Source organism: Protopterus annectens, chromosome 1.part1 (genome assembly GCF_019279795.1).
Source record: "Protopterus annectens isolate FY-2018-M chromosome 1.part1, PAN1.0, whole genome shotgun sequence".
NCBI lineage: Eukaryota > Metazoa > Chordata > Ceratodontiformes > Protopteridae > Protopterus > Protopterus annectens.
The window spans coordinates 1,401,190,679-1,401,216,245 of NC_056726.1; positions in this window are offsets into that span (position 1 = coordinate 1,401,190,679).

The following is a 25,567-nucleotide window of genomic DNA, read 5'->3' on the forward strand; positions in this document are numbered from 1 at the left end:
CATATGGTGTCTGTGAGACAGACCATTACTGTTTATATTTCAAAAAGAGAAGGCTAAAGCAAGTTAGACTCAGTTTTAAATGGCAGTTCTCATCAAATTCCTGCATCTACCATTTGCTGATGATGTCTAAATATTCAAGCAGCTAATGTTGCAAACATTCAATAGCTGCTGGCAAACATTGCTGTTATATTTATACAGTGGACCTTCTATGAGTCTTAATAAATCTCTCTGATTATTGTCTTTTGACACACTCTATTTTAATAAATATTTATATTGGCATTAACTTGAAAATCATCTTTTTAACTTACAGAAAACAAGATGCCGCACCAGTTCTCATTGTTAATTGTGGTGATAGTGGTACGATAAGTAATATGTGGCCACACTGCTTTAAATTATCCACCCTTTTTGTTGTTTCTTTACCAAATATTTCAATATGAGATTTCCCTTGAATGGTCTCATCCAGCTTGTACCAAAAGTGCTCTGTGATAAAAACATTTGACCATTATAATATCCCCAACATAATTTTCCTGACAATTCCAAGAACTTGTGATACTTTAGGATCTTTCATGAGCTTTACCTAATTTGTCTATGCCAAGATGTAAATAGGTTCATAGGTTTGTACTAGGCTATTGACCATCATGGTCTTTATATGTCTAGCCATGCAGACCAACCCAGTTTTGTCCTCAAGTTCACTGGATGCCTGTATGGTGGGAGTATGTTTGTAAGGATGTAGCTAAGTGCTATGTGGGGAGTATGCTAGTTTGATATTAGTTAACTTACCATCAGTGTCTGTCCATCAGATACAAATGGGTCAGACTGAGGTGAATTTACCTTGAATTTATGACTTCCCAACTAATGATTAAGGTTTCCCTTGAAAAGAGTCAGGGATGAACTCTGCTTCACATGGATGGTGTGCCTGTTCCATAATTCATGGATCCTTTGAGACACATATCTCTAGCATGTTTTGTTTATGCCGCAGGCAATGTCCAGGTCCTTGGATCTACTGTTATTGATGCTGTTTGTTTTGTAGATGCACAAGAGATCCTACAGAACTGGGTCTTTAGATGCCTTATATGCCAGGCAAAGATCACCTTTCAGTAACCTGTAGGAAACTGAGTAAAGTGATAGGGCCTTAGGGCAACCTGTGTAGGACAGGGAATTCATACTCTGGATTCTTCTGGTAAGGAACCTTTGTGGGCATTCCACCTGTCGTAGGTGTCTGGTTGGGTACATGCTAAAGGGGGCATTGTACTCAATGATGGGTCTGATAAAGGCTGAGTAGAGTGGTACTATAACTAAAGTGGTCCTGGATGCCATTATCCTGCTTATCATAGGATCATAACATCTTAGGATCTTAGGCTATTGGCCCTAAGGCCTATACAAGGCTAGCCATGTTATACCCTTGTTCTCTCATGGACCAAGATATATAGTCTATGTCTGAATGCAAATCTAAGTTCAGCACCGGCTGCCCCTGTCTAAGTGGGACATAGGTGAAACCCCCAGTGTAATTTTATGGTTTCCTATCCAATTGTCCTGGTTACACTTAAATAGGGTAATTGAGGAACTCTGTTTTGCATGAATTAGGTGTTTGTTCCAGAGGAGTGGCATACTCTGGGAGACATATCTGTCTTTCCAGCTTGTCCTGTTAATATCGCAGGCTAGGTTAAGATCCCTAGAGTGAATAAATCCTGTTCCATTGGATTTGTAGATGTGCAGCAGCTTCATCAAGGCAGGTCTGAGACTGCTATGTAGGCCAGGTACAAGTCACCTCTAAGCAGTCTATATGATACTGAGCATAAATGTTCATCAAGTCATTGCTGTAATATCTGCACGAATGTAGCTGTATGCAAAAAGACCTTAAAAAATATAGACTAGATCTCCAACATAATGCATACCCTGACGGTTTTCTGTTTATACATGAGTATAACTTGCACTCGGACTTCACTTTATCTAACAGCGTTCATAATGTCAGGGAAATATATTGGCCAGCTCTGTCCCTTGTGCTTTGCAGACATTTTAATGCATCATTCTATGGTTCTGTTCTTCTTCTCTACTATCACTGACAATGTCATCTGGGAAGGAGCATGTTGGCTCTAAATGGTCCATAACATTTACCATATGCAAGTATCACAGCAATATTGTACTTCTGTATCCCTTTCAGACAATCAAGAACATCCCTACCATTTAAGAGTTTGTTACCACAGTTCCAGGGCTATCCTTTTAACCCAATCATTCTTCACAAAATATGTTTTCACTCATTTTACTCAATTTGACATCACCCTCACAATTACTAATGTGCAACTCAGGCAGCTAGAAACAGATAGTATATGCCTTACAAAATCTGTTTGTAAGTCAGACTAAGATTCCCCCAGCCAGCAGTGCATACCCCACATATGATTTCCTCCACTAGGTGCTAAAGTAGTTTGTGCACTTAAATATTCCATCCAAGAATTTCTTACCTCCTTTCTACAATGTAGGGCACCCGTACCGCTAAATAATTAGCTAATGTGAACTAAGCACGCCAAAGGATCCACTAATACAGTGTTTCATAACAACATCTGCCGTCATGTTGACTCTTGCTATCTTCCATGTATCTCTTCCTAGTCTCCCAGGTCTTGTTACATTGAAATTTAAGGCAACTGCCTCATTTTCTTCTAGAATCACCTCAAATCCCTCATCTCCTAGATTTCATCTGTCACTTTTCCCATCCCGAGTCATATACAGGCACTTCCTTTTTGTTTAATTTTCCAATTTTTTTTTTTATTAGTATTATTATTGTTAATACTATGACAGGAATGGATCCCATTCCTAAGACAGGGCATAACTAAAGTTCACAAAATTGGTTTTGCTTCAGTCTTTATGTTTGCCAAAAGTGTTCTTCTCAGCACATGCAATGTACACATAATTGCTTCTTTCTGTAGTTATATATGTTGATGAATTGCTTGGAAATTCCCTTTTCTTACCCTATTTGATCCTACTACCACCACTGGAACTATGCTTATCCTCCTTCATGCCTCCTTCAGATAGAAGTACATGTAATCAAGGTAACTACTCATCATTATCATCATCACCGTCGTCATCATGGCAACTACTGTTTTTGCATACCATTTGATAGGCATGAAGCATTTTTTTTCCTGTTTTCCAATCTAGCTGATCCAATGCTTGTTGGGACCAACTGACCAAGCCAAAGCTGTCAGTTTAAACTCGAAGTACAAGTTGATTTATAGTTTAAATGTTATTCCTAAATGCCAAACCAGTTTTCAATCTTAGTTGCAGTCTTCTCAAATATTCCTCACTAAGCTTTGTTCTCATTTGTGCGTGTTGTATTGATGCCCTTCTGCTATACTCAGAAACGTATATACTCTTTCTTATTCTAATTATTTTATTTCACATTCTTCCCCAGGTTTGAGATTTTCCTGATGCTTCACATTTACTGCTGGAAAAGTTGCATTTGCATATTTGTTGAGACCAAATTACAGTGTTCCGACACCTGAAAAGGTGTTAACAGCTTGTATCTCTACTTTTAGTTATTTGCAACAAAAGCTGCACAGTTTTAGATCATCTACTAAGCAGATGAAAATGGTCAAACAAAATGCATTTTATTTATTTTACATTTGTTGACCGGGGTTATCCAACTGAGCTGAGTAAACCTTTTTCAGCGGAGACCTAAGGAGAAAAGCTGCACTAGATTACATTAAGTTTAAATGGAAAAACAAATGACTAGATTAAGCAAGTTTACCAGAAAATAATCAGCATAGAAAACAATCCGAAATGCAATTTTCAACATTCCACAACAGAAAATAGTCACATAGACTTTACCAAACAACCAAATATAAAAATTTCAGTATTCCACTGTTATAGTATTTTACAATAGCAGTAATTATCCAGGCTAGAGCCATTTGTAATATAAAAGACATGACAGTAGAGGTATATGTGGGACTGTAGTTGGACTATCTAGGCTTTTAGGGAGGATGAGTGCAGAGGTAGGACCACTGAGATTTTAGATATTCTCTGACTGCTGTTTTGAATTTATTAATATTTTTAAGGGACCTGATTTCTAGTGGGAGATTGTTCCAAGATATGGAAGGATGGTAGCTATAGAGGTTGCCTCCAATTTTGGTCTTGGTCAGAGCTATGTAGTGACCTGTTGGGGCTGTATTGTGAGATGAGAGGAGATAGGCTGGGACAGTAAGATTTCTGGTAAAGGATTGAGTGCACTATGAGGAGTTGGGAGAGAAGTAGCTGGTGGGGTAGCTCGAGCCAGTTTAGGTGTTTTAGGGAAAGAAAATGATGAGATTTGTAGGTTTGTTGTGCAGCAAATCTAGCTACCTTGTTATAAGTTGCCTTTAATTTGGCTAGTAGTATGGAGTTTAGATATGTAACAATTTGAGAGCTGTAGAATAGGCTAGGTAGGAGGTAGGCCTGAGAGAGAGTAACTTTATTGTTCTGATAAAGAAGCCCAAGTTTTTGGAGTTTTTTTTGATACAGTTGTTTATATGTAAGTCAATTTTAAGTTGGTCATTAATTATGACTCCTAAATGTTTTGTGTTATTTTCAACAGTGATGGAGGTGTTATCAAGGGATAGTACAGAAAAAGTGGGTTTGACGTGGGTGAGGTTTGTAGGAAGAAAAAGTAAGAGTTTTGTTTTTTTGGGGTTAAAAATAAGCTGATTTTGAGAAAGCCAGGTTTCAACAGAGTTAAAGGATTCTTGGGTAGCAGAGATAAGATCCGAGAGAGTGTCAGAGATGGTGATGACTGTAGAGTCATCTGCATATTGTATGAGGGATGACTGGGGGCAGGAGGTATAAAGAAGATTAGTGAAGATATTAAAGAGTAATTGGACAAGGACAGATCCTTGTGGGACACCCATCTTTACTGGGAGAGGAGGGGTTGAGAGCTTAGAGCCATCTCACTGATTGCTGATGATCAGAGAGATATCTGGAAAACTAGGTAAACGTAGCAGTGGAGAAGTTGAGGTTAGACAGTTTGGTTAGAAGGAGAGAGTAGGAGACAGTATCAAAGGCTTTAGAGAGGTTGAGGAAAAGACAAGAGACAAGTTTATTGTTGTCTCTTGCCGGAGAGATAGCATTGATAAAGGATACTAGGGTAGTTGTAGTGCTGTGTTGTGGGCAAAAGCCATGTTGGGTGGGAGTGAGCAAGTTTTCCTGTAGTAGGAGTTACATAACTTGCTTGTGAATGCATTTTTCTAATATTTTTGAGAGAGGTGAGAGAATAGCTATTTCAGTGGAGTTACCTCTTTTATGTATGCAATATATAAATATATGTTTGCAATGTATAAATATATATATGTAATGTATAAATATATGTATGCAATATATAAATATATGTATGCAATGTATAAAAATATTGACACATCAGAGACATTCTGATGAGTTTATTCATGTATTAAATCCATTAACTTTCAAGAGGGATGCAGAACCTGTGCTTCTGCAATTATTGCATGCATGGTTTTAGACACAGAGCCCTGAAGATCCCATGTCATATCTTCTAAAGGGTGTATGCATTTCTCAGTACTGCCACATTTTTTTCATTCTACCATTAACAAAATTGCAACTCATAGTGACATGTTGGTATGCGCTAAAAAGTATCTGTGCGGTAATCAAAGTAAATTCCCTTATTCCATATTTTTTAAAAAAATAAATTTTACAAGAAGTGTTTCAGCATTTTTCTATACATAGAAGCCCCTGTAGTCATGAAAGACACTATTTATCACACTAACCTGCATCTCTTGTGCAGAACAGAGCATGTGTTGTAACTTTTAAGAAGCATGCATATAAATAGTGACCACGTGCAGACAGCAGTGCTGTTTTTGAGAGAACAGCCAGAGTGTTGACATATATGAGTGCAGTAGTCAGTCTGTTTATAAGTTTATTTACGTTTATGTTACTAAGCCTCAATCATAATCTGTTTGTATATAATAAAGCTACTTGAACCGAACCCATAACTGTTCGTCTGTTTTATCCTGACCAGACGAGCAACATCTTGAAAGAAAGATATCTATGCTTAGGTTAATAGCCTTTTTGAGGTTAACTATTTTGATGTTAAGAAATTGTACACTACCTCAAAGTTTGGTTGCATGAAGACTTGTATTTCAAAACTAACTGCTCAAAATCAGAAGGATGAGCTACCCTGCAGCAGGGCCAGGCATCCAGTGGTGTCCTTGGCTCTACATGATTATCACTGTTGAAGTACGACCCCCAACCCTATGTGCAAACCTGGAAAAAAAGGGTTGTGGATGGATGGATGGATGGATGGATGGATGGATGGATGGATGGATGGATGGATGGATAGATGGATTCCATTTCCTCATCAGTGTAGGAATTTGGAATTTCTATTTTAAAAATTAAGTGGTGCAAAATCAACTCTTATATGTGACTCCCACATTTGGAGGGTGGCCTAATGGTTGAGGTGTTTGCCGTACAAACACAAGGTGCAAGGTTTGAGTCTCACAAGGGATAATTGTCTAGGCTTAAAATGGCTCGCAAGGGCAGTTAGCCTAGTATGAATCTATGAAACTATGAGACAAAAAATGTGTCTTGTTTTTTATCCTCACCAGTAGAGAGTCTCAAAGTATTAGCCTCTGCACAAACCATCTTGTTGCATTTCCAGAATGCATCCTATAGTACCATTAAAATTAAATTCCATATATAGTTTAAATGTTGTTTTTCAAAATATGACTATACATATATGTATTTTTTCAGTTAGGATGCAGTTTGCATAAATCTGCTTGTAGCAAACATCATTTTAATTATAATTTATTGCAGTTACTGTCAGAGAAGATGCAGTTGGCAATGTAGTTTAATAGATAAGGTAACAAGCTGAAAATCATTTATGGCTGCAGACTAATGTTTGGCCACAACAAACTCTGTCATCCTTTAAAAACAGAAATGTTTCTGTATAAGAGTTTTTTAATTAGTTTAAATCGGGGCTTCATCAGCAACTGAGCAATAAAGCAAATGGCGTGCAGTTATAAAGAAATATAAAACAATAAGTGCAAGTAGAGTTTACTCTACAGCAATTCAGAGTAGCCCAAGGAAAGTAAATAGTCTCTCTTTCTCTCTTTTAAGAGTTGCAGGCAACTTCTAGCGTGACCCCACAAACTACCACTGCCAGCTGCGGAATTTACAAGGTAAATGGGGAAGTAGGTTGCCATGCCTTCCTTCTATAGCTCTCTCTCGCACACACGCTCACACACACACACACACACACACACACACACACACACACACACACACACACACACACACCTGCAGACAATTTACAGTCCCCAGTCCCCCTACTGCATATCTTTGGAGTGGGGGGGATCTGTATTATCCATAGAAAACCCACTTGAACACAGGGAAGACAAGCAGACTCTAAACAGAAGGCACCCCAAACAATGACAGAACCGGAGAACCTCTTGCTGTGACATGCCAATGCTAGCTGTTGCACTACTGCCCCATCAGATAAATGATGGGGCCACTTTCAAGGGACTAGTTCCCTTTTATTCACAAGTTCCTGCTATACTTAACCTTTCTCATTAGCATACATAATGTGTCCAAAGTCTTTTCAAAGGGGGTTTTCTTATTACGACCTCCATTTCAAGGTCCAGTATTTCCTTCGGACTTGTACTTGGATCTCAAGAAATTGACTCAGGATCATTTTTCATCATCTACTACATACTTTTCTTGGTAACTGTTACCTCAGCAAGAAAAACTGCAGAACTTCACTCTGTTTCTGTTAAACTCCTTAATCTTATCCTTTATAATAACAGAACTTTCAAGACCAATCCTTTTTATGAATAAGGCTGTGAATGACTTTAACTTAAACCCACTTTTCCACTACTTTGGTCAATATGGTTTTGTGGGTCTCTTATGTACATATGCATCTATTTTGTTCAGCACATTTAACCTCACATCTGGAAAGGGGAGTAGTGTAATGCATTATGGGATATGATAGGTACTAAAAAGTCTGAAAAGGTTTGGATTGCAGAGTCGTCCTAATGCTTGCAATATAAGATGGTAAATACAGATGATAGACAGAGACCCCCCCCCCCCTCCCCACCATGACCTGTTGCATAACTGGTGTTTTACTCATTGAATTACATACAGACTGGTATTTAATGATTTTAATTACTCAGTTGTTCTCTAATACCTAGAATAAAATCAAATGTTTAGCAAGGTCGAGGCAAGCAGGATTCATTGTCAGCCCTTCATCGAATGTTGCTGCTGTTACAAAGCAGGGAGTACTACAGTATTCAAAAGGTTTGATCTCCCCTTAGCAAACACATACTGTTCCTTATCAAATAAAAGTAGGTCCCCTAACTCATTTTTGGGTGATCTCCATTTTGTCTGCCTCCATGATTTTACATGGAATACTGGTCAGCTGATAGGTAGCTTACATTGTACCAATATGGAATTTAGTATCTATTTGTTTATTATAGATTTATTTTTATCTTAACTTTGTGTAGATGTGAGCAATCTGTTTTCCTGTGTATTACCTTACTCATGCATGCTAGCCCTAACCCTGCCCCGCCTCCATCTGTAGCCCTGCACATTAAATTACCAAAACTCTTTCCCAAACAGTGCCACTACACAAGAAAGGCTATGACACACACAAACACACGGACACACAAACATGCACACAAGCACATAAGCACCATCAAACATGCTCAACATATCTATCACCTAAACTAACCCATACTCTAAATCTAAAATCAAAACACTCCCACAAACAAATCTATACCCATATTAAGCCCTAACACTCATCATAACAAATAAGCACTTGCAAAAGAGCCCAATCTAAACCACTTACCTTCCACTCAAGTGTTCAAACTTCCTCCTTCTGATATAACATGCACTCAATAAAAAAGAGTTTGTTCAACATACTTACTAATGACACTCATATATATCTTCTTCTTTCAGCTTTTCCCTGTTAGGGGTCACCACAGCGGATCACCTGTCTGCTCATGATTGGCAGTGGAGTTTTTACAGTGTCGAGTTGCCAGTCCAACGCCCAACCTTCCACAGAAGGCACACACATGCACACACTCACACCTAGGGCCAATTCAGTGTCCAATCCACCTACAGCATGTCTTTGGGAGGAAACTGGAGTATATATATATATATTTTTTTTTTTTTTGTGTGTGTTTCTTTCGGCTTTTCCCGGTTAGGGGTCACCACAGCAGAACTCCGGTCTGCTAATGATCAGTAGTTGATTTTTACGTGCTGAGTTACCAGCCCTGACGCACAACCTTCAACAAAGATATGCCCATTCACGCATGTCTCCACGCAAAAGACGCTCTAGCTGAGAATCAAACTGGACAGCGTCTTACTGTGAGGTGACAACGCTACCGCAGCACCACCACCGTGGGTTATACACACCAAGAGAAGAGAGACAGATAACTGTGTGTGTGTGTGTATATAGATGTATATATATATATATATATATATATATATATATATATATATATATATATATATACACATACATATCTGTGTGGGTGTGTATGTATGTATGTGTGTGTATATATATATATATATATATATATATATATATATATATATATATATATATATATATATATATATATATATATATATATATATATATATATATATATATATATATATGTCTCTGTGAGACAAAAAGTAACATGTTGGTTCTGAAGAAAGCGGTATGTGTCTGTGCGTGGGAACATTTTTACAAACGGGTAGCTAGGCCACACTCATTATTATGTAGATAGCAATGACAAGGTAATTGCTAATTAGTGTTGCATAAAAGGAAGCAGCCTGAAAGGCTAGAATAAAGAAATTAGTTCCTCACCTGGAAGATCATCTGAAGGAAGACCCTAGAAGCATTGATTGTGGGAGTCCAGTTTAAGTTAATCTGTGGAGTGTGCCTTGTGAAATTTCTGTTTATAAAGACAGGCATGGGAGAGTCCTGCAGCCTTGGATTTTCTTATTTTTTTTCATACTACAGCCTACATCCTAGAAGGGCTGTGTAAGCTAAACATTGTTGGGAAAAATATACTGTCTTTGCTTTGTTCTAAAATGGAAGCTAGGAGGACAGTCATTTTGTGTTATTGGACTATGTAGAAAAGTGAACAAATTTCTGTTCTGTATAAGTCCTGCCGCCAGAGTCATTTGAGCTTACATTATACACAGATATATCCACATCTGTCCATCCATTTTCAAAAACCGATTGTCCTTGTAGCAAGATGTGGAGGACAAATAATATTTCTGTATCCTCAACAACAGTTTCCAGCAAATTCTGGGCATCTTCAGGTGTTTCAAGGCCATTTGAAAAATATAATTTCTCCAGCATGCCCTGGGTCTGCACCAGATCCTCTTCCCAATGGATGTTCCTGGTGCACCACAAGTGGGAGGTGACAAAGCAGCACTCTGACTAGATGCCCAAACTATCTCAAGTGGTTCTCCTCAACCAGAGAAGCTGCACCTTTATGCTGAGAGCCTCTAAGACTGCTGAGCTCCTTAACACTTCATGGAAAGTGAGCCAAGCAGACATCCTGACCTCATGTAGAAAATAACAAAAATAAAGTTTGATGATGATGATCCTGTACAGCACCCTGTTGTCTGGTCCTAGCAAATGCACAGAAGCCTATCTGGCATGCAACTCACCTATATCACCTCTTTGTGCACAATGAAATTTCAGAGGTCCTCTTCCCCCTTATGTTCCCAGTGTCTTACAGGTAATGGCAAATACCCACTGGAACACTAGTTCATGACACCCATATGGAATTTACACAACCTAAGTGCAAACCATTAACATTGCAGACCATGTGTTCAGTCTGCTGAAGGCCCCGTTCCACTGCCTGTTTATGTATGCCTGGGAGACAATTGAGTATGCCCTTGCCACTACCTGCAAGATGTTTGTACCATGCTCATGTTATATAATATAATATGATTTTGAAGAGGCAAGCAGACCCACCTTGTGGCCCAAGAACCTCTGGAACTGCTACAGCACCTCCCCAGTGATGATAGTGAGGCCAAGAGACAGTGAGCAGCAGCTGCATCACACCCCCTAACAATGATGGGCATAGTCATCCTCATTTATATAGGTGTCGAGGGACAAATTAACATGCAGCTGATAGCACAACCTGGGTAAATAGTTATGTTACAAGAGGTGGAAAGGGGGAGTGGTCTTGTGGCAAGGGGTACTCTTAGTCATACAAAATACCCTTCTGTAACAGGCAAGGTGCTGCACTATGGGACCTTTAGTAACAGCGAAGGTATAGCACTATGGGAGCTTGACTTGGAGGGAATTCCACTATGTGACTGTGATCTTAGTCCACTGAACTGACATGATATGGCAGGACTAAAGGCCACCAGTGACAAAGACATTGCTCTTCTATGGAAAGGGACTTGTGTGGAGTCTAGGGTGACTTTTTTCTGGAGTCTGGCATCCATCTCTAAGCAAGTCATTGGGTGATGCACTGAGATACTTCTAAACCTGTAAAAGTGGCTTTCCAGTGTGGCTACTCCATGTACCTACCCACCCCGTCCATATATAACATCGCTGGACAGGACAATGATGGTTGCACTTGCTATACTCCACATAGATATAGATACAGCAGCAGCAACATATGCCACCAAAACCCTCATAAGATTGAGTGTGACATCATGTCTGGACACAATGGCCTCACTAAGGTATTGACAGTGCTGGGTAACATCCTCTCAAAAGCTATGTATCACACCAATCATCTTCATGTTGATATGGGCAGCAGCAGACTTGCACTTCTGCTGATTGAGCCCTGGCATTGTCTGTATATCAGGATCTGGATTTAATATGTGATGGCATCATCAGCCTCTGACAGGTGTCGCATGTGGGTATACCAACATCAGATACGGTTCCCTCCTCTGTGACTGCAACCACAGGGAGAGAGGTGCTGGTGCTCTCAATCATAGGAGACCCCCCCCCATAGAGTTGATGAGCAATCATGCTGTACAGCCTGGTATGAGTGTAGCTATGCCTTCATCCTGAACAATAGTTTAAGACCCGCCCAGGAGGGAGACAGTGCTTGTGTGTCATCTGACTAAAGTAATGCCTGTGTTTCATCTGCCTGAATCAATCTGTTTCTCAACTTCATCATCATCAGACAGTACATAGATGCTGAGATCAGCTTGTTGTCTTGACCTGGCCAAAACAGGTGTTTCTGTAGCAGTGGTCTAGCCTCTGGACATACAATACAAGCTATAACTGAGTGAATATGAACTCTCATGCTACATGTGAGTCCCTGTATTATACATGCTAACAATGGTAGAAACTATGCAAATAGAGAATAGACATGTACCTCTGCACCCATTCCTGTTTGTTTGCACATCTGATGTACATGAGCAAAACATATGCACTGGTATATGTGGCCTATCTACATTACGTATGTGCATTGTTGATGTATGCAGATTCATTATGGTTAATAATCTGGTGCACCACCCTTTGAGACACATGAGGATTGCCTATTCCTAAAATGTGTGTCCTCTCATCCAGATATGATAGCTGTGTCTTCATCATCTCCACTTTGCTAGGTGCCCTCTTGCATGCCTGCCTCTTTATGTTAATGACATCCCTCTAACATTATTCTGTTGTACAATTCCACCCACTAAAATCATTGATGTTATGGACCAAGATTTACCAGATGTGATCCTATAGTGGCAGGTGGTGCCCATGCGTCTTGAGTGTCTGTATTCTTAACCTGAAGATCTTATTCTTAAGTTGGTTGAAATTGTCCATTTTTTTCTTCCACCCCTTCTTGATGACATTATGACATGTATGGAAACAAGAGACATAGCTGTAAGCAAGTGACTAATGAAGACAATAGGCTACCAATTACAGACAATGGGTTGCCAGGGCTTTACTCACAATTATAGGTATGGACAGAGATAGGAATTCAGTAAGTACAACTGATATGATATGCAGTGAGGTACTTCACTTATACCACATAGCAATGGTAGAGACAAACATACTGTATACATGTATACAGCATGGGTGGCTGCCACTTAGAGGCCAACAGGGATATGTAGGGTGAGAACAGGCATTACAGACACCATGGGTAAGGGCCAGCTAATGGATTACAGGTGACAGCTGGTTACACACACACACACACACACACAGACACACACACACACACACACACACACACACACACACACACACACACACACACACACACACACACAAACACACACACACACACACACACACACACACACAATGTGACTGTTTAAGACTCACTGGATAGTGCAGAGATAGGCAGCCCTGATAGTGTACTACCTTCACGCATATATACGGTGTAGCTATATAAATACATATATTATATATGGGCTATATGGAAGTACAAGTTGTAGGCAACCATACTACAGATTACTCTGTTTACCTATATACTACTCCCAGATAAAGGCTCATATGTGCAGCACACTTAAGAAATACATCTTTTTTTTTTTTTTTTTATTCACTCTCCCATGATCCCACACAGCCTCAGACTGTTACTTTCTGATTTCCCCATTCACTCATCTCTGGGCCCCTTGATTACTGCCATTGTGCACCAGGTGGGCTCCACAACTCCTTGGAGAATTAACCACGATGATCACACACTACTACACCTGGGCAATGAGGAATCTAATAAGGAGAAAAAAAGCATGGAGCCTGGGAGCTGGCATTATTGCTGCAGCTGATCATTTGCCCTAGCTTTGGAAATGGCTAGTGCAATGACATGCCCTAGCTTTGGGAACGGCTAGTGCAATGACATCAGGACATCATTCCCACCCCCTGCATTAACCTGAGATGATTTGCAAGGCTTCTGATCTCCAGCAGAAGTCACACAAGCATCAGATTTTCTGCACACCTGCTTACAATAGGAGAGCTGGCCATAATCCACTTCAACAAATACCTGGAAGTCGAGCTGCTGAATCACCTAATTTATTTTTTAGTGCATCTGGTACCTCAGCTATTCACCTTCTCAGGATAGCATGTCTCCACTAGGCATTCATTTTTATACAGGCTGGACCCAATTAATAATCAATCAATTAATTAATTAAACAAGTATTCAATTACCTAACCAACTCTTTGAACAATTTAAACATTTCCTTATATAACACATCTCAAATAACACATTTTAAACTTATCAACTGACATATTTTATAATAAAACATATGTATTAAATGTATGTATTCATTTCATTAATCATTTTCTTATACCAAAACATCTTAAATACCATATTTTAAAGTTACTATCTAACATATTTCTTCAAAATGCATTTATTTAATTAATACAATGCACATTAGAATCTTAAATTCACTTCCAAATTCAACCCCCTGGGACTTAATGACTTATAGTTTAGGATCATCATACTCTCCATTTCACTTAATTTACTAACAAAATCATGCCTTCTAACCACAGAAGGCTGAGCTAAAACACTGAAGAAAATTAATGGTAGGAAATTCATTTCCAAGAAGAGTTTTGACTGTGAATCCTGTGGGGATGTGTACATTATTAGATATGGATGTAGCACTGTTAGGTGATATGAGAGGGAAAGACTAAGAGGAAAGTGAAAATTAGAATTTTGGAACACTTGATTGACATTAGGAATTTCAATTTAAAAAGTCCTGTAGTGGAAAATTTTTGTAAAGCTCATCATGTTTCAGATGTTGGCTTTTTTCATATGTTTTGTTATAAAATATGTCAGTTGATAAGTTTAAAATTTGTTATTGAGATGTTTTATATAAGGAAATGTTTAAACATTTCAAAGTGTTGGTTAGGTAATTGAATACTTGTTTAATTAATTGATTAGTAATTGGGTCCAACCTGCATAAAGTGAATCCCTAATGGAAATATGCTATGCCGAGGAGGTGAATGGCGGAGGTACCAAATGCATTAAAAAATAAATGTGGAGATTTCAGCTTGGCTTCCAGTTATCTGTTGCAGTATGGTTTATTGCTGTATTCCAAAATCTACTTCATCCTACATCTCCAGCCAGCCCTACCAGCAGCCCAAGTATGTTCCTGAAACCTGCGAAATACAACGTACTACAGTACTGCCAAACACTGTGTACCTCCTTAAGGTTGTATCTTCTTTAAATTATACAGTAAACTCTCAGTTAACCGGAACTTAAGCAACCAGAATTCTCAAGCAACCACAAAAATAAAAATTGAAGAAATACAATGTGTTGCACTTTCTGTCGTCCCTCCCCCCCCCCAAAAAAAACTTATGTTTTTAGAGTTTGAGTTTTAAAAAGGAAGATAGAAATAAATTCTCTCTCTCCCCAACCTAAGAACAAGCCAACCCAAGCAAATAGTATAGGGTACAGTATTACTCAGGCCTATTTTTAATAGTAACTCTCAAGCAACCAGAAACTATAGTTATCCGGCATCCACCAATCCCCATGGGTGCCGGTTAACTGAGAGTTTAATGTATTAAACTATTTCCCTCCTTGAATATTGCTTCAGACTGCTGTATTAGTGCTGATACTGCAGCTGCATTTTATTTCTTCTAGTGTGTGAACTGACGTTTAAAATGGTGGCACATCAACTTAAGCTGCAAGTAAGGAGTAGTTTACACATTATATATTCACATTAGGCTAGATTCTGTATACATTTACGAATCACTATGCTGCACTGTACTGGGTTTACAGCTTTTTTTTTTTATCATTGCTCCATTTCCACATTAGAGCACAATAACTGCCCAAACGTACAGTTTATTGTTTGTTGGCATATGGATACTCCCATGTACTTCAGATTACAGTGCATCACCTCTATGTGGCACAAGCCTTGTTCTGCCACAGTGTATCACTGAGAATTTCCAGCTATAGTAATGTTGTTTGAGTGTTACTCTTGTTCTGATCTAGTTGGCTATGCTTCATATGCTTTGTACTCCCTATTTCTTGACATACTATTTGGAGGACAGACATCATTAAACAACATTTATGCAGAACTGCAGTTTGGAATTAAATCTGTGCAATCAATTGCTGTTTTTAGTATTTTTTAGTATATCCACACTTGCTAAGTAAATGCTTTTATAACTATTGCTTTGTAACATATGACACTGAAAAGACAACAGAGAAGGAGAGAGAAATTCATCACAAATGGCGATTTTGTTTGGACATGCTAGGACACATTAACAAATAACGTGAAAGAGAACTCCAGCTTCTAACATGTTTCATCATAATTAAGGATTTTGTTTTAATATGCATCTCCTTAGCAACAAATATCAGGGAAGGGAACTGCAGCTCCTAACATGCAATGAGCAGGACTTTTTTTGACTTGATATGATTTCTAGCAAATCTCTCTGATAATGATGTTTTTTTTAAACAGAAGTGGTTATGTGGACTTTGCAATGCTCCTGAAACATTTTATTTTCCATATAATACTGTAGAAGTAATTACTAGATCTGTTTATTCTGAGCATATTTTTCGTCACAGTTGTCACTATAAAATAGGGGAAAATGCTAGACCTCAGAGAATAAAAAGCACTGAAATGTCATCTCAGAAACAGTTACACTGAAAGGCAGGAAACTCCTAATGCCATTAGTGCAGGGGATTAACACTTGGAGATGTTAATAGGCTGCAACTTGTGCACTAGAATACAGGTTATGATTTCTACAAACCTTATTATGCCTACTGGGTGACTCTGAGAAAGTCACTTAACTAGATAGCTCCCTCAAGGTGCCAAAGAAAAGGGACAGTTGTGTCTAGTGGGCTTACCTAGCCAACAAAATAACTGTTTTAATATAGCAAAGTGTGCTAATTATACTGTGATAAATGACGTACTCTGTGGAAGAAAGTATTGGATATTTTATTAACATTTGAAGGCATGAAAACTCTTAATATAAATCTGGTATGTTTTAGTGTAGCAGAGTGCTTATTTTCAAAGTGCATTTATTAAGATGTGATAAATATTTAATTTTCAGTGTGATTCTTTTATCAGTTGAATACATAAGACCAAATAATTCAACAACAGATCATGGATTACCAACTTACCACCACTTTATGCAATTGTGTCCTGTGGAAAAAAAAAACTAAAACATGGCAAATGTCCTGAGATTTTAAGACAAAATATATTTTTAAGTTTTCTTTAATAATTGCATAAAATAGTGATTTTGTATCTGACACACATAACTATTATATGAGATAGCATAAGTAACTCAAGTGCTACAAAAATAAGCTTTTATATTGGCAAAAAAGTGAAGTTCTGTCCTTTGCAATGGCCATGGCCATGCAAAAGCTCACCTTTCTACAAAAAATGTCTCACTTTGGGCACTTGAAAAGGTGGAAACCCTAATTACAGATGTGGTCAACTGTTCCAATTAATCTGCCAGTTTTCCCATCAGGACCATGTACTGCAAATCTTATATGACTCCAAATTGATTTCACCACTGCCCCTGTACCAAAGATGACTGCCTTACTTTTATTCCATATATTTTGAAACTAATTCACTGTCTTTAAACTCTCAGCTTCCTTACAAAATTAATTACCATTCTCACTGTAAAGAAAATGTCCTTTAGTATTCCATTTCCTCACTTTTAAATATACGTTTTTTCTCAAAAGGTACCTTTTCAAAGATATTATCCTTTTGGAATCTTTGTTAATTCCCCTGAGACCCTTACAAATCTGTCATATGCACCACCCTTTGTTCAGGAGTGTGTGTGTTAAATTGTCTGAAATCCTTCTGTTTCGTGTATGTCTTTACAAAGTTAGTCGTCTCAAGAAATGCATTTTCACTGATTATGCAGAGAAATACTCACTTCCTGCTTTCAGCTAGTGACTGTGTTTTTCCCCTGTGCTTCTTTGTATTTTCCCACCAGGCTCCTTGCTCTCTCAACTGCTTTCTCACACATATTGCTGTAACAGGATGTATATGATCACCTTATACTCCTTTCCTGTGTTAATAGTTGACACTGCCTTTATATATTTTATATGTTTTATTCATTTGTTGGCTGGTTTAGTCCACTGTTGCTTAAATGACTTGCTTTTCACAAGTGGCTTACTCAACTTCACGCATTTTTCAAGTGAAGACAGACTGAATCAGACCCAAAGCTACATAAGCTAGCTAGTATTTCATAGCCAGAACCCTCTCTACTAAACACACAGATTTCCACACATTTCCTTCCTACACTAGGTTTTTATTTCTTAGCTATATTATAATACATTTTATGATCACATTATAAATTTCCCATGTTGTTTTCATCTCTCAGCTCTTCATTCACAGCAATCTCACTCTGGATTTTTGTGACATACAGAAATCAGACAACTGGTGCAGAGGATGAGCTACAATGCAAATAACATGGGCCTTATAACGTCTCAAGAAATGCAGGACTGACAAAGGAAGGAACAATGGAAAACCCAGTAGAGGCCCAGTTTCCTGGGGGGCACATTTTTAGCAGATGCCATGCCTTCCTCTTTGTATGTTGATCTTTTGTATGAGTGTGCCGGGTATAGAGGGAAGATGATATTGCCATTCATGAATTTCCATTACTTAGCTGGGGAAAAATCTGCTTTCACTTATGGTATATGCAAGACTGATACTACGCATGGTGTTTCACCTTCTCTTCAGCTTTTACTAGGACCCCTTACTTTAGGTACAAGTGGAAGAGAAGACAGCAGTCTCAGGGTCCTTCTTTTATTAACTCAAACCTGAATGGGATGAAGCATTGTACTGGAAGGGCAAATAATCCATTTGAGGGAAACAGCAGATGTTCATTGCCTAATGGCCTTAGGACACTCTTATTGAGGAAAAATAAATCTGTGTGTGTGCGTGTGTGTGTGTGTGTGTGTGTGTGTGTGTGTGTGTGTGTGTGTGTGTGTGTGTGTGCGCGCACGCGCGCATGTGTGTATGTGTGTAACACAGCATATTTATTTCATATTGGAGCCTCTATACACTATCCAACTTTCAACCAAACTTTCCCCACCCCCACCAAGCCAAAACAATGATCACTTTATTGAGAATAGCTCATGCTCCAGCCCTTTGCTTTCATCCACTGGCTGCCTACAAACAGATAACCATTTCTGGAGAACACTTGTGATTGCCAAAAATTTTAAAAAATAGCCTCAGTTATGTATTTGAACTGCTGCTACAGTATCCTTACACATAACCTACAGTAACCGAGGAAAACAAGTCTGTTCTGCTGTGGCCACTGTCTGCTATTAACTATTTCTGGTTTCTTGCAAGAAAATTAAATAAAAGACTTACCTGAAAGAAAAAGCCATTCACTGAAAATCCCTGTGTCTGCACTTCCTGGTAGTCTCTAGTCGTAGGACTACAGATTGATGGTTAAGCGTGGAGATTAATTGCTAATGCAACCGATCACAAGTGTTTAGACTGAGTAGTAATGCAACATTTGTCAGTTACCCATGTCCTGTTAGTATATTCATGAGATAGATGTAAGAAGTCAAGCTAATAAATAGCAAGACTTCTAAATTCCATGTAAAATTTCTCAATAATTTTAATAAGTAGCTGTGAGGTAATTATTTGGCTAGTACAATTACTCTATTAGACAAAAAAATTTCTAAAGTTATGCCGTAAAAAGAGATTTTATATATATATATATATATATATATATATATATATATATATATATATATATATATATATATATAAAATCAACACAACGAATGAACCACAGCAAACAAGAAGGAAAAAAGTACAAAACTAAAACACCAACTTGCCCAACATTTCCTGGAGCTCATTAATTCTAATGACCTGGAACAGCTCGCTCTTACCCCCACTAGAGGTAGCAACATCCTTAACCTGGTCATTACTAACATGGGCGGCCGTTGCTCTACACCAATAGTCAGCTCCTCACTGGTTAGATCTGATCACAAACTAATCACCTTGGAAATCCATGCCCCCACCCACCCCCACCCCACCCCCAGCAAAGGTAACCACCATGTAAAACTTCTCCAAAGCTAACTTTGGGCTCCTAAAAACAGAGGTGGCTAACTTCATGGCACCCATGCAAATGAAGACTAGTTGCATGACCGCTGAATCATACACCAATGCACTGTATGAACGCGTACACAAATGCATGGATCTCGCCATACCCAATAGAACCAAGCCGCTCTCCTCCAAAAAAAGGAAGCCAATCTGGTGGTCCCCTGCCATAAACAAACTCTACAACAGAAGGATGAAACTGATGTGGAATAAGGTGAAGTCCCAAGACTAGAAAAACTCCCTTATCAGCCTCAACAAAAAGTTCAGATCCCTCATCAAAGCCTCTAAAGCTAGTCATGAAAACAGAATTGCAGCAGATAGTAAAGACAACCACAAGGCCTTCTATAGTTATGTAAAGAATCCCCATGGCAATACCTAGATTTGCTCTGAACTACTGCACAATGGTAATTCCTATACTGAGCCAACAAATATTGCCAATATACTGGTCGACAGATTCATTGCCAATTTTACCCCTCTCTCTCCTCCCAAAGGACCAATTACAATACCAATAGATTGCCAGGCACCCAGTATTACTGCTAAACAGGTTAAAACAGTACTGTCCAAGGCCAAGAGTACAGCTTCTGTTGGACCTGACAATATCCCTGGCTATGTTCTACATGAACTACAGAGTGAACTGGCACCTCACCTGTGTGCCCTGTTCAATCACAGCCTCACCTCTGGTTTTGTCCCTACCAAATTGTGCACTGCTACAGTCAACCCTCTCCACAAATGAAGAGCGACTACAGACCCTGGGAACTATCACCCCATTAGCCTGACAAGTCTGATATGCAAAGCTATGGAACGCATCATCATGGACTTAATAAACAAGGATATATGGAATCTCCAAACTCTGGATCCCACACAGTTTGGTTTTGTGAAGGGTAGATCATGCCTGCTCAACTTGGTTGACTTCTTTGAGTCAGTCACCAGAGCTGTGGATGAAGGCAAGGTGGTTCATACAGCCTACCTTGATCTGGCCAAGGCCTTTGATACCATTACCCAGTCAGTAATCACAGAAAAACTCACTAAGCTAGGCATCAACCCTTATATCACTAGGTGGGTTGCAAACTGGCTCACAGATAGAACCCACAGAGTGAAAGTAGCTGACTCCAAGTCAGACTGCCAACTAGTCATGAGTGGAATCCCACAGGGTTCAGTCCTGGTTCCTCTCCTGTTTGGTATCTACTTCTCTGAAGTCCAGGCCAATGCAAAGAGACTCTGGCTGACAAATTTCGCAGACGATTACAAGTTCAGAGCTATTATTAACTCCCGAAGTGATGTTGACATCCTATAGAATGGCCTCACTGAGACCAACGCCTGATGTCAGAACCATGGCCTTAAGCTCAATGCCAAAAAATGTGTCATCATCCTCTTTGGGAAAAACCCAGTTCCCATGAATTACCACATTGATGGTAGTCCACTGAACACAGAAGGCATTATAAGAGAGCTGGGAACACAGGTTGACAGCAACCTCTCTTTTGATCACCACATTACCACTGTGGTGAGAAAGTCCTTCTCTGTGGCACATCTCATTACTAAGGATTTTGCATCCAGGAAGAAAGAGGTCATTGTCTCCCTCTACCCTTCCCTCATTAGGCCAATAATCAAGTACAATGCCCCATTTGGCATGTACCTCACTAGACACCTGCAACAACTGGAGAGGCCACAAAAGTACCTCACAAAGAGGATCCTAGGCCATAAACACTTGTCCTATATGGACAGACTAAAAAAAAATCCAACTATTCTCTGTCTCATATCACCTACTTAGAGGCAATCTCTGCTTGACTTACAAAGCCATGTCTGACCCAGCTCTGTAGAGATGCTACATCTAAAGAAATCCCAATCCCTCCTCACCACATGCTCCAGAGACCTCAACCTCATTACCAGAATCAACAGAATGTATTGGAGGGACATGTTCATAACCCAGAGACTGCCTATGCCTTGGAATATACTTCCCACACATGTCAAGCAGAGCACCTCATTGACCCTCTTCAACAGAAATCTTGAAGAGTGGATGGGAAATAGAAAATTCACCCTGGGGATAACTCCAGTGGGTCTACTCGACAGAGGCACTGGGAACTAAGGTTGGGTGGCACGATGCCAGGTTAATCCTATTGCTAGGCTTGTAAAGGCCCCAGGGCCATTAGCCTAGTACATACCTATGAACCTGTGAAACTCAACACTCAATCCAGTTCTCAATTACCAAACTTCCAAATAATGCAGAATTTTTCATAATAGAAAAGAAATACAAGTTGAGACTGAATTTGATCTGGTCCCTTTTAATTTTCATGTTTCCCACTTTAACTCCTCCATAACTGTATAGAAATTTTGAGAACTTAGTGTTGAAAGAGGTTTGGAGGTTGGTATAATGGTTAAGTTGTTTATTTCACAGTGACAAAGTGCAGGGCTTGATTCTCACCTTTGAAAGGGAAATTAGCTAGGCTTAAAATGGCTCAGAAGGGCAGCTAGCCTAGTACTTACCTACAAAAGAACTTTATTTTGATGGTAAACATATTTAGTTCACACATACATAATTTGAACACAGCTTTAAAAGAACTACAGGATGACAAAACAGTGTTAATTATCAGTGGTGACAGTTGTGGTGGGGTTGCTGTAAGGGGCAAAATGTGTTCTCAAGGTGAATTAAAATAATTGAAATTATCCTGTTGATTACTATATAATTCCATTTGATCCCACTACACATTTTAAACAAGAAATTGATCATTTTCTGTAATACTGAAAAGAACAAAATCTGATATCTCCTAGTTTGCATCTACAACTTTTGGTTTCTCACTTTTCTCCACCAGTCTTTTATTATTTATCCAAAATACACAAAAACATTCAAGCCCTCCTCTTCTAGGACAGTGGCAACATGGTGAAGTTATTTTAGGAGATCTAAGTAAGGGAAAGTTAAACTGTGAAAAGGTGGCATATAAACAGAACATTTCCTTGCAGCTCTGGCAAAAAAGCATATGGCTACAAACAGAAAGAAGGAAGGAGTTAAAAATAAGAGTTAATGCCAAATAAAAAGAGGAGTGAACGTCTGGACAAGATGTTGGGGAAGAAATGGCAGGAAACAATCTTCGCTATGGGAGAAGCACAGATGATATCTTAACAGTATTTGGATAGAAAATTAACTGGATTCATGTAGATACAGTTCATCTTTGCACTACTGCAATATATTTTACCACAGGATTTATGATAATGACTCCCCTTCATTGAGTTTAAAAAACCCATTTGGGATGTATCTTACCTGACACCTGCAGCAGTTAGAAAGACCCCAAAAGTTCCTCACCAAGAGGATAAAGGGTCTGAAACATATGTCATATGCTGCCCGGCTGAAGAAACTCCAGCTCTATTCAGTCGCATACCGCCTACTCAGAGGTGATCTATGCCTGACGTACAAGGCCATGTCCAATCCGGAATTAATGGACATGCTCCACCTCAGAAAATCCAAATCCATCAGATCCACAAGAGCAAGAGATTTGAACCTCAACGCAGAAATAAATAGGACATGCTGGAGGGACAGATTCATAACCCAGAGGCTCCCTACACTCTGGAACAGAATCCCAGTCCATGTTAGGCAGAGCCGCTCACTAACTCTCTTCAAGAGAAATCTTGACGAGTGGATGGGAGATCGTAGGTTTACCCCAGGGGTCATCTCTGTGTCACTACTAGACAGAGGCACAGTAAACTAAACCCTAAATGGACATAGTATTCTCATCCCAAGGGGTGGCGAAAGCCACACACACTCTGGCTAGGCTTATAAATGCCCTAGGGCAGATAGCCTAGTATGAACCTATGAACCTATAAGCATGTTCATTTCTAAGGCTCCTTGCTTCAGTAACACTACTCATGCTACAGGACTTGCACTAGCTGTTTGTGGTAGTGAACCTGGTTTTTAAAATTTTGATTCCTGTGTTTAAAGCCCTTCACAACCTTGGCCTTTGTCTCATTCCACCCAGTTTGCACTACTAATGCGTGTCTGTTAGTGATTTCTAACATGCATTTCCAAACATCAGATAGAGGCTCTTTCAACAAACTTGTGCCTTTGTTGTGGTTTTCTCTACTTTCTCAGCTTTCAACTTGTGGCTCAGAGTCCTCCCTTACAAGTTATTTTAATTATAATCTATATAACAATGTCTCTCTTAACCTTCACCAAGGGATTTTACAGTTATTTTCTAGTCTTAACTCCTACTTTTATTGTTTATTTAACACTGTTTTATAGTTTAAACTTCTACTGTTACTGTTTATTTAACACTATTTAGTATTTATGTTGTTCTTCTTTCGGCTTTTCACGGTTAAGGGTCGCCTCAGCGGAACTCTGGTTCGCTAATGATTGGCAGTAGATTTTTTACGGTGCCGAGGTGCCAGCCCGACGCCCAGCCTTCAATGAAAGCACGCCCATTCACGCATGTCTTTCAAATGCCACTCGACCACAAGGAGGACATACAGACTCCACAAAGAAGGCACTCCAGCCAAGAATCGAATGGGAGAACCTCTTGCTGTGAGGCGACAATGCTACCGCTGCACCACCTCGGCTTGATTAAGCAGTTACTTGATATACTAAATCCTTAGGTGTAAGCAGTTGAATACATAAGCATTTTTTAAAACATTTTATTGAAACAGAAAAAAATAATAAGAAGTAATGGAAATTTTTTAGAGCGCCATAGCCGGTGTTTTATAAATTATTTACAGAAAATGCATATTAAGGCATGTAATTATAGTGGGTGTTGTTCTGGTACAAACAGTGAAAGGACAATTCATTCGTTTCAGCTCCAAAATGTGTATGCTTTTCTAAATATAGTAAAAATACATTAAAGCATGTGAACATGATCCATGGTCATGACATATGGAATAAAGTTCAGAAAATAATAAGAGCTGCTGGATTTAACGTACGCCTTTTTTCATGTAGTCCAGGGAGGTACGTTTCAGGTCATTCACACCAGCATGGACAATGATGGAGTCATATTTGTACTTGCTTTGGAGTGACCTGAGTGCTTGTGTTATGTGGCGGATCCTGGCACCCGACAGGCAGCTTACAGTGACCTTCTCCTTGTTCATAGAATATGTAAGAAGTGGCCTGGTGATAAAGCAACTAAATCTAATTATTCTGAGGTGCATATCTTAAAGTGGAAACAGCATAGTGGTTCAGTGGGAAGGCCTCAGTTTCACAGCTTCAAGGTCTGGGATTTAGTCCTGACTTTTGGTCAGGTTACTGCCTAATTGAAGTATGCATATTCTTTCGATGTCTTTGTATGTTTTCTCCACTCTGATGTAATCTCAAAACATGCAAGCTAGAGTACCCAGGGAAAACCCACACAGACAAAGGGAGGACATGCAAACTCTACAATGACAGTGACTGCAGAGCAGGACTTAATGCCAGATCCTAAATCTATGAAGCAGAGATCCCAACCATTGTTCTTAGTCTCTAAATAATGTTTGTTGCTTCTATCTCAAGGTACAAATCAGTACTAAGTATTACTGTGGTTCATGTATTACATTGCCACTTTTTCGCATATGATTTTAAAATCTACATGAGTTGATATTGCAGAAGGTGGGGGTTAAAGGAACTCATGACACTGATTCATTTTTTGATGCCCGCTTTATCTTATTTGCTGTTATG